At 41.8% G+C, this 10,997-nt stretch overlaps 1 protein-coding gene across 4 annotated transcripts in view; it reads left to right on the top strand.

Annotated features, from left to right (window-relative positions):
• The first annotated feature begins 1,205 nt into the window (after nucleotides 1-1,205).
• Nucleotides 1,206-10,997, top strand: part of LYN (LYN proto-oncogene, Src family tyrosine kinase) — a 92,929-nt gene continuing 83,137 nt past the window's right edge. The window contains exon 1 of one of the 4 annotated variants that reach the window (XM_043507854.1): nucleotides 1,206-1,807. The gene's annotated coding sequence lies outside the window, so the exon portion shown is untranslated. The remainder of the gene's footprint in view (nucleotides 1,808-10,997) is intronic. The other 3 variants (XM_043507856.1, XM_038389814.2, XM_038389813.2) reach the window with 3 other exon arrangements.

Below are 10,997 nucleotides of genomic sequence, written 5' to 3'. Positions count from 1 at the left end.
GTCAGCTGACCCAGGCCAGCCATCCTTGTGCTGCAGGTCTTTTATTGCAGTATGGATGTACCCCTGGAGGCTACTCTACCTAGAATTGAGGGATGAACAGGCCCTTAGCTAGCTTTAAAATTGGAGAACTGCAAAGAAGGCATAAAAGTACCTTTGCTTCACCTTGTGTCCTGCACCTAATACTGCTGGGCTACTCCCAAGATTTTGGCCTGCTGTAGTCAATACCCCAATTTAGTGCTCTGCTTGAGAATTCAAAGTCAGAATTTCAGACCACTTTTAATATTATTTAATCTTTTGTGCTCAGAAGTTGTTTGCTCAGTAAGTAGACTTATGCCTTTCTCCACTTTTAGAGTCTGAGTTGCAGCTTCTGGATTTCTTGTCCAGACCTCCCTGCTTGGGGCTTGAGGATCTCTAGGGGCTGATTCCACATCAGAGAAGTCTTCTAGTGAATCCTAATTAAAAATTGGTAATTGTACCTTTGGGTTCCTTTCCAAGCCTGCTTCCTGTACATCTTAGAAATTGCCATGTTTAAATGTTTGGCAGGGTTGATGGTGGATTTCTGGTGCCCATCATCAGAGTCCTCTACCTTATTGGGACATGTGACCTCCCTCTCAGATCTTTCAATATATAACAGCCTATTATGGGAGCAGGAGTTTCTCCTCATACCGATGAAGAAAACAGATTAGGTCTCTGACCAGCGTTGGACATAACAAGCAGAATCATGGTCAAAACAGAAATGTTTCCATCCTATTACCCGTCAGAGCCACTGCTTACATTTTCCCCTTCAGATTCATAAGACGTTGGAGCAGGGACTGCCATTTACTATATGTTTGTACAGCACCTAGAACAATGCAGTCCTTTCCTGGTTAGTCTCTAGCTATTACTGCAATATTCATGTTTAATAGTGTTAACAGTGCCGCTCTGCTCAGTCATACTTCACAAGTTTCTTTGTCTCAGGAGGGACAGTCATTACACTTAGCAAAATATTTAACTTGCATTCCTTCTAAACTCTCCCAGACTCCTTATGTACTCTGGGGGAGCTAAAATAGTTTATTATCCACTAGGTGAGAAAGGGAATAGGAGAAACTGCCTGGACTTTCCTTACTGCCCCTTCCCCCCCAGGTGTGTGCCGCCTCCCCTCATTTAATAGGTAGAAAGAGTAAGGGAAATAGATGGTTGTGACGGTCTCTAAGAGCAGAGTATGCCCTCCTCCCATTAGCCAGAGGAAGGGAGGGTTGAGGGCTGCTCTCGTTAAAATGAAACCAGCCAACAGGAATGATCTTCCTTCTCCTGAAATCCCTTCTCATCTATTTCGTAGTCTTCTGCTGGTGGAAATCTCTCTGGGGATCTTGTTTGTGTCTCTGCCTCAGCCCCTCCTATGAAACCCTCCCCATTGTTTTGATTTATTAATCAAAAGCTGCACAATACTTTTTATTTTTATTAAAAAGTCTCCCTTCTCTCCCCCCCCATACCCTTTATGTATGCAAATCTTCTAATACCAGGAAGTAAACTGAAAACTCTCAGCCAACCCACTGAAAACAACCGAAGTTCCTTTTCTGCAGTGCACAGGGGTGGCCTCAGGCAGACTCTAGGCTTGGCTTCTCCGGAGTGTGTGTGTGTCTCTCTCTCTCTCTCTCTCTCCCAGCTGTAAAATCCTGTGGTCGTCAAAAAAAATCAACGTGTAGTTTTTCCTTTTCCCGAGGCTAATCAGCTAATTTAATTCTGAACTACACCCTGGCTCCTACCCCAACTCTGTGGCTGAAGTAACTGTGGAGTTTGCTGCTTCCAAAGTTTCACATTCAGGGAAGTAAGTGTCTTTCTTTTGTCTCCTAATTTGGAAGCGGCTGCTGTGTCCAGCGGTAATTTCTGTGATCCTTTCAGAGCAGTGGGAAATGTAGGGAACAGCCCTGCGCTGGCAGGGTACGGATTAATAAGACTTCCTCTTTAATGCATACAAATCGTGGGCTTCCAACATTCCTGGAGTTTGTCGGAGGGAACCAGTGCTTCTCTCTGGTGATGGGAGGAAGGGCGTCTTGGAACCTTTTTGGCAGCTGTCCCTGTTGCTTTGGTAACAGTTTTTTCCCACCTGGATTTACCTCGCGGATCAGAGGGAATAGACATTTGTTTGTCTGTTGCATAAATAGCTTGTCGCAGGAGGTTGGGTTTAGTTATGTTGTTAGCTCTTCTATAACAGGCTGTCTTTAATTACATTGGAATTTTTGAGATTTAACCTCCCCTACTGATTTACTAATCGTTTTAGAGAAAGCTAGTCTATAAATACATGTTGACATCTTCCTCCGGTCTCCCTTCTCCCCCTAAAAATGAAAAGAGAAAAGCCAAGTTTTCAGGCAGGAGAAAGAAGGGGCTGGTTGAGAGCATTCTAGAATTATTAGTGAATTAGCTAAAGGGTGATTGATTTGTCCTGTCATGGAACCTGATCTCTCTAATTCACTGAAGTGAACAAGAAATATTAAGTTTCAGAGTAGCAGCCGTGTTAGTCTGTATTCGCAAAAAGAAAAGGAGTACTTGTGCACCTTAGAGACTAACAAATTTATTAGAGCATAAGCTTTCGTGAGCTACAGCTCACTTCATCCGATGAAGTGAGCTGTAGCTCACGAAAGCTTATGCTCTAATAAATTTGTTAGTCTCTAAGGTGCCACAAGTACTCATTTCTTCAAAAAAGAAAAGATTAAATGAATCTTGTGTTAAGGATCTAGCCAGTTCAAAAGAGGAAGTGTGACACTAATGGGCAGCTTCTGATTCTGCCCCTTCAAAGAACAGTTCTTTGAACCTCAGATATAATTTATAGTACATTAGTTAAAAGGAAGTGAGAGTTCTTTTCAGCGTGGTTAGCTTTTTCCTTTAGCCCAAGGGAAGGCCTGTAGCTGCAGTCTAAGCTTTCCTGTATGGTTCAGCTTTTAAGGAAATACAGCAATTTATTTGAGAAGACTTTAAAAAGGAATTGCATTTGATGGTTTGTTATGATCTTCAAGGCTATATTGATTATTCAGCCAATCTTGATTATTCCTAGTTAAAAACAAACAAAAAAGCTGGAATGCCAGAAAGAATGTAGCATTACACAATGCATTTTTTCTTAGTTACTGTCACAAGCTAAGACAATAGACTTGATTTAACTAAGAGAAAATATGGCCTCTGGATATTCTGTGTTTTAAACTCTGGATTTTAAACCTACAAGTATATAGTAAAGTAATTTCTGGAGCATCTTCAAATTAAAACTGCTTCCTCTTAGCTAGATATTAAAGTGTGCTCCTGCTTTGAAAAAAAAAATGAAAATGGTATTGTGACATTCCATGTTTAGTGTCTCTCACTGGCTTCCATTCCAAGTCTGCTCAGTTTCTAAAGTAAAAAGATTTTTTTTTTTAAACTGCCATACCTGCAAATTCTGTCTAGAATCTGAAAGTCCAGCTGGTTCCTTCTTGGTCAAACATCCTGAATATTCTGAAGTTAGAATTTAGTTGACAGTCCCTGTTTTTTCTCAATCAAGAATAAAATTCAGCTCAGTAGTCAAAATTAGTTTGTCATTAAAGTAAACAGATATGACTCTGAATACACACAGGGAACAAAAAAGTTGAAGTAGAAGTTGCCATTTTTACTTTATTTTCCACAATGGAAGAGCACTTTAGATATTTTTTCAGCCAAAACCTAAACAAACACTCTTCTCTCCCACACTCCCTGCAAATTCCCCATCCCACCCACCCACCTACCTATCACAAATTGAGGGGGAACTTTTTACCCTTGTACTGTATGATTCCTGCACGACCCCTGGAATGCCTGAACGCTGGCTGCAAATGGTTGCAATGTAATATCTGGTGGTAGATAAATTTGTGGAACACTTGCCAAATGATTATAAAAAAAATCTGCAATATAAAACTGTTTTAACAAAATAAAGATTAAATTGTGTTGGAGAGCCTAGTTTTCAAGAAGGGTTAATCAAATTGCTTTATTGAGAATCTTTCCTGTTCTAGTACTGGATGCAGAGCAGATGTGATGGTTTTATAAGTTTAATAAAGTGGGGACTTCTCATCTTTATAATAAATAGTGACAACATTGCAACAATAGGTTGGAAGAGCCAAAGAATTTTTTCAGTAAAAGAAGAAACAGGATGAAAGTCTCGCTGATGAAGTGGGTTTTAGCTCACAAAAGCTTATGCTCAAATAAATTTGTTAGTCTCTAACCACAAGTACTCCTCGTTCTTTTCCCTGATAATGCTATCTAACATGAGTGTACGGAATCACAGGAGACAATTAAAATTCATGGATTCTGCAGCCAATAGGTTTCACATTCTGTTGACCTATTTCAAGATTAATATCTTGTATCCAATGCCAGCTTTGTAAGTTACATAATAGTTAGAAAGTTTTCTTGATTTAATAGGGTAAAGATTTCTTTAATCAGGAAACTGTTGAGATAATGTCTTACTGCAATGATGATGTATAACAAGCATTTTTGCAGCTACTGTAATTTGGTAGATGTGAAGTGGTTCTGCTTTTCCTGTGTATTCCTCTGGGTAAGCAAGACCTTTTGTTGTAAAGGTGCCCAAAGAATTGCAGAAAGGCCTTTGTAATAATATTTTGGTCAGTAAAATCATTCAATGACTGTTTTTGTTGATAGTGCTTTTGACTACAATGATGCATCACCTGCTAATACTAGGCATTTTATACTCTATTAGCATTCCTGTTTTCAGGTGTGCTTCACCTTGTCTAAACTATTGGATGGATTTTCTACACATTTGTAAATCTTTGTGCATTTATTAATTTATATATACTTTCACCATAACATTGCCTCCCCCCCCCCCTAGAAATGAGGCACCGTGTTCTGTGACCCTATCAGCTCTCCTAAGCTTAACAGCAGCATGCTTGATCAGTTTTTGTAAAGGAAACTTCATAGCCTATCCAGGTCCTTCAGAAAGCAATATGAATATTTCAATTGGGAGATTTGTCCCTGAATCAGAACGTAATTGATGACCCAAGATTGAATTAGAGGCTGCTGGAGGTCCCATCTCTTGAATGACACAAAACTAAGGTCCTCCTGGCCACCTGTGGCCATTAAAGATTACATAGCACAATTCTCAAGACAAGAGGCATTGCACTTGGTGTCCTGGCTAAAGTGCAACTTGGGTAGTAGCATCCTACCTAAAGTTACCCTTAGTTTTATTAGATAATGTACTCTTCATGTCTTTTCACATGGCAATGCTGCACTAGGGTTGTGGGGAGTTCAACAGCTAATCCCAGAAGTAATTACATTTTTGTGGTGGAAAAGAGGTGTGTGTTTCCATACTTCATTTTGAGTATTTAAGTGTTTTGATCTTTAGGCTGAGAAGGTACTCACTTTGGGCCAGATACCCACGTCTGGTGAGGTACTATGAGGAAGACAGCAAGCACCTTTCCCCTCTTTATTTGTCCTGTGTAAGGGCCAGACATAATTGTAGCCCCTTTGCTCAGGGAAACTCAGGGTCTGCTCCCTCTTTTTTTTTTTTCCTTTGTGAGTTCATGATGCTCCTATGAAGCTGGGCCAGTGCAGCTGGTGGGCAGACAAAGGGTGATGGTGAGAAGGAGGAGGGGGTGTAAACTCCACCTAATGCAAGGGTGAGACAAGATTTCTTGCAGCAGCCCCTCCTGAGGTAGCATGGCTCTACGCTGCCCCCAACATGAGACCGTGCCTTGAGGGTATCAATGAACCCCAACTTCGTGTGAGATGGTGTTGCTATAAAGTAGAATAAAAAGAAGAAAATCCATAGGGTGTGTTTTGTAGAATTCCTGCTGATAACTTGTGCTCATAGTGTAGATATTTCCATGAAAAAGTGCTGAGCACTTGTTTGAAACATTATGCTAGAGAGATCGATTCTTCACCTCTGTCTGAGGACTTTCAGCTACCCATAACCCCAGGCCAAGTTGTGCCTTTAGATGATGATAGCCACATGGAGTGGGAAGAAAGCTCCCCAAGAATTCCTTCATGGGGCTTTTTCCTGTGTTCTTCAGTCAGGAGAAGGGAATGTCTGGCCCCACAAATCCTGTGGATCTCACAGGATTCATGTGGAATGGGCTAGACTTCCACTTGAGGCCAAGGAATCAAGTAGTATAAATGTATTTAAGCACAACCTTTTTTAAAAAAAAAAACAAAAAAACCCCAAAAACACGCTGCATGAAATTGGCTAATGGCCCTTTAGGCTTTTGAGTAACTAGCTGCCCTTTTGTGAAATAGTAGGCGTGTGTGTGTGTGTGTGTGTGTGTTTGTGTTGGTTAATCATGCTCCTGACGCCATCAGTGACTGCAAGGTTTTTCCCCACATGAGAGTTTCTACCCTTCTCCAAAACATAGTTATGTGTTTATGGATATAGCTGGCAAACACCTTTCAGACAAGATAAGATCAGAAGCAGGCCATGGCCCAGTGAACTCTATAAATTATTTTTAACAACATACAAGATTTTAGATCAGCCCCACTGATGCAACTGTCAGTACCCATACACGATGTAGTAACCTATTAACTATTTCAAAAATGTTTTAACTTCTATCAACAAAATTCCAATGATGGCATTGAACACTCTTAGTTAAGTTGTCCTTCAGAGAAGGATGGGAAATGCAGTGATCTTTTTAGCCTCATTCAAATATGCTTCCGTTAAATTTGATGTCTAAAGCTGCAATTTCCTGTGGGGAGTCTGTCTCAACAATCCTCAGCATCTTTCCTTAAGATTACTATCCTAGCATAAATATAGAGGCAGAATCAGTTTTGTGTGGTGTTTGTATGATAGATATGAGAGCTGCTTGGTCTGATATTCATAATGAACCTCTATTTAATGTCCAGGCCTAAAGAACTACTCATAGGAATCAGGATGCTAGATACATTACAGTGGGAAATATCCTCTACCCTGGAGGATAGAGATGACATTTTGACAGAAGCACTTGGCGGGGAGAGATGTTGTTATGAGAGTACAGCCAAATTCAGTGTTCAGGGGAGGAGGAGGAGAACAGCACTATTTGAAATGAAGACCTTCAACCTATGTATCCTATACATTAGGACTGTATTGTCTGTCTTATTTAGACTGCAAGCACCTGGGGTAACTATAATGTATTCCTTGTACAGCACTGAGTACCTCATCGTACACTGTTCCAGGTACAATGATAACTCCCAATCTAAGCAACGTGTCCTCCTGCCCCCGAGGCCTTTGGTGCACATAATCAGTGGTGAGCTGGAGCCGGTTCGCACTGGTTTGTGCGAACCAATTGTTAAATTTAGAAGCCGGTTTAGAACTGGTTGTTAAAGGGTTGGGCAAACTCTGTCCCGCAGGATCGTCCTGTCCGGCCCACCTCAGCTCCCGTCTGGGGAGGCTCCCCTTGAGAATCACTTTTTACTCACCCGGCGGCACTCTGGGTTTCGGTGGCACTTTGGCGGCGGGTCCTTCACTCGCTCCGGGTCTTCGGCAGCACTTTGGCGGCGGGTTCCTCAGTGCCGCTGAAGACCCGGAGCGAGTGAAGGAACCGGTTGTTCAGATTTTGGCAGCTCATCACTGGACATAATGTAAGGTCAACTGCTCTTCCTGTCTAAGCTGTGGGTGATATACTAAAAAAACCTCTCACCTACTTTGCTCAGTTACATCTTCAAGTTCTATTTTTCTTTTATACGTTCTTTTGATTGAGCCTATTGTCTCAGTAACAATAACAATTGGATTTTTTTAGTTCTTCTGAAGAACACCGTACAGTATAGACATTATGTGAAATATTGAGCTGAACCCATGCTACAGTACGTACTAGGAATTAGTGTGCATGGTACATTTGCACTCCAAGCTTGGCATTTTCTGTAATTTTTATTTACATTATTCACATCCGTTTATTTACAATTTAGACTTGAATACATATAAAGGGGACTGATTATATCTTGAAAATGTGTTTTCCATCTTCTTTATTGTTTGTTTAGTGGAAAGCAATTCAGGGCCTTCAGCAAATGTACATATTGGCACAGCAACCCTATTGTTCATATGTTCTGATGTGTGGGGTTTTCATTGTGTACTTTTATTGCTTTTTAGATCTTATTCATTGTTTGGTACAGGCACACCCATGTAGACCTGTTTGATCAATAGACTTTTGACCATGCTTCATATGTTAAAGACTTTTGTATTAGACAAATGCTGGAACAATATGGTTCTGCAGAAGATAATATAGAAATATAGTCTTTTCCCCTCCATATACTGTAGTATGTGACAATTACTCTTTACGAATGATAGCCCGAGAGATATACAGATCTAGACAAAACAGTAAAACATGCCTTTTCTTGTTTCAGTTTCCTTACTACTCTTGCATGTTCTTTGGTCAGAGTCCTCTAGGGCAGTGCTTCTCAAGCTATCTGATGTGGGGGACCAGCAATTTTTTTTCCCCAATGTGCGCGCAGACTGGCAGTTGCTGGCTCGTGGACTGGCACTGGTCTGCGGACCATCACTTTGAGTAGCACTGCTCTAGGGTGTCCAGGATCACTTTTCCTGCACATGGCATCTCCTCCAAATCATGAAACAAATCATGGAGTTTCAGAGTAGCAGCCGTGTTAGTCTGTATTCACAAAAGGAAAAGGAGTACTTGTGGCACCTTAGAGACTAACAAATTTATTTGAGCATAAGCTTTGATGCATCCGATGAAGTGAGCTGTAGCTCACGAAAGCTTATGCTCTAATAAATTTGTTAGTCTCTAAGGTGCCACAAGTACTCCTTTTCTTTTTGCGAAATCATGGAGTGTGTGTCTCTCTCCACACTCCTCCTCCCTCCCACGCCCCAGGCAGCCAGCTTTTTTCTTCCTTGGTCCTGCAATCAAAAACGACCCCTCTGCAACAAAAGCATGCCCCTTTTGTTGTTCTTCCCTGCTCAAAGCCTCCCGGAGTTGTCTTTTTAAACCAGCATTGTCACCTCTCTCCCTTTTAGAAAAGGAGTACCCGTGGCACCTTAGAGACTAACAAATGGCATATATCACATTGGTAGATGCGCAGGTGAACGAGCCTCTGATAGTGTGGCTGATGTGATTAGGCCCTATGATGGTATCCCCTGAATAGATATGTGGACAGAGTTGGCAACGGGCTTTCTTGCAAGGATAGGTTCCTGGGTTAGTGGTTCTGTTGTGTGGTGTGTGGTTGCTGGTGAGTATTTGCTTCAGATTGGGGGGCTGTCTGTAAGCAAGGACTGGTCTGTCTCCCAAGATCTGTGAGAGTGATGGCTCGTCCTTCAGGATAGGTTGTAGATCCTTGATGATGCGTTGGAGAGGTTTTAGTTGGGGGCTGAAGGTGATGGCTAGTGGCTTTCTGTTGTTTTCTTTGTTGGGCCTGTCCTGTAGTAGGTGACTTCTGGGTACTCTTCTGGCTCTGTCAATCTGTTTCTTCACTTCAGCAGGTGGGTATTGTAGTTGTAGGAATGCATGATAGAGATCTTGTAGGTGTTTGTCTCTGTCTGAGGGGTTGGAGCAAATGCGGTTATATCGTAGCGCTTGGCTGTAGACAATGGATCGAGTGGTATGATCTGGATGAAAGCTAGAGGCATGTAGGTAGGAATAGCGGTCAGTAGGTTTCCGATATAGGGTGGTGGTTATGTGACCATCGCTTATTAGCACCGTAGTGTCCAGGAAGTGGATCTCTTGTGTGGACTGGTCCAGGCTGAGGTTGATGGTGGGATGGAAATTGTTGAAATCATGGTGGAATTCCTCAAGAGCTTCTTTTCCATGGGTCCAGATGATGAAGATGTCATCAATGTAGCGCAAATAGAGTAGGGGCATTAGGGGACGAGAGCTGAGGAAGCGTTGTTCTAAGTCAGCCATAAAAATCAAAGCCTGTTGCCAACTCTGTCCACATATCTATTCAGGGGATACCATCATAGGGCCTAATCACATCAGCCACACTATCAGAGGCTCGTTCACCTGCGCATCTACCAATGTGATATATGCCATCATGTGCCAGCAATGCCCCTCTGCCATGTACATTGGCCAAACTGGACAGTCTCTGCGTAAAAGAATGAATGGACACAAATCAGACGTCAAGAATTATAACATTCAAAAACCAGTTGGAGAACACTTCAATCTCTCTGGTCACTCGATCACAGACCTAAGAGTGGCTATCCTTCAACAAAAAAGCTTCAAAAACAGACTCCAACGAGAGACTGCTGAATTGGAATTAATTGGCAAACTGGATACAATTAACTTAGGCTTGAATAGAGACTGGGAATGGATGAGTCATTACACAAAGTAAAACTATTTCCCCATGGTATTTCTCCCTCCCACCCCACCCCCCACTGTTCCTCTGATATTCTTGTTAACTGCTGGAATTAGCCTACCTTGCTTGTCACCATGAAAGGTTTTCCTCCTTTCCCCCCCCTGCTGCTGGTGATGGCTTATCTTAAGTGATCACTCTCCTTACAGTGTATATGATAAACCCATTGTTTCATGTTCTCTGTGTGTGTGTGTGTGTGTGTGTGTGTGTGTGTGTGTGTGTATAAATCTCTCCTCTGCTTTTTCCACCAAATGCATCAGATGAAGTGAGCTGTAGCTCACGAAAGCTTATGCTCTAATAAATTTGTTAGTCTCTAAGGTGCCACGGGTACTCCTTTTCTTTTTGCGAATACAGACTAACACGGCTGCTACTCTGAAATCTCTCCCTTTTGTTCCCCTGTTTGGTATTTTTCACTCTCCACTCCCCACTTTCAGCAGATAAACTTGATTAAACTAGTTTTCCAGCTCAGGCACCCTTCTTAGCATATCCATTGTTTGGGCAGTGCCTAATTGTTAAGGTTAATGTCTTCTTTTGTTTGTTCTGTATCTTCTTCCAGATAGGGTGGGTGACGTGTTAAGGGACCTTATTAGCTTATAACTGACTACATACTGAGGCAGTTAATGACAGAGCAATTTCATAAAATTAGAATTAATGAATTGTATGTAGACAGATTCCTCCAGTTGTCATATTTCCTACTCTCTACTCCATATTGGATCTCTCAGTGAGGCCAATATGAAGTTTGTACA

This window comes from Dermochelys coriacea, chromosome 2 (genome assembly GCF_009764565.3).
Source record: "Dermochelys coriacea isolate rDerCor1 chromosome 2, rDerCor1.pri.v4, whole genome shotgun sequence".
Taxonomy (NCBI): Eukaryota; Metazoa; Chordata; order Testudines; family Dermochelyidae; genus Dermochelys; species Dermochelys coriacea.
The sequence above is the reverse complement of the archived record's forward strand: the minus strand, read 5'-3'. Positions and strand labels throughout refer to the sequence as shown.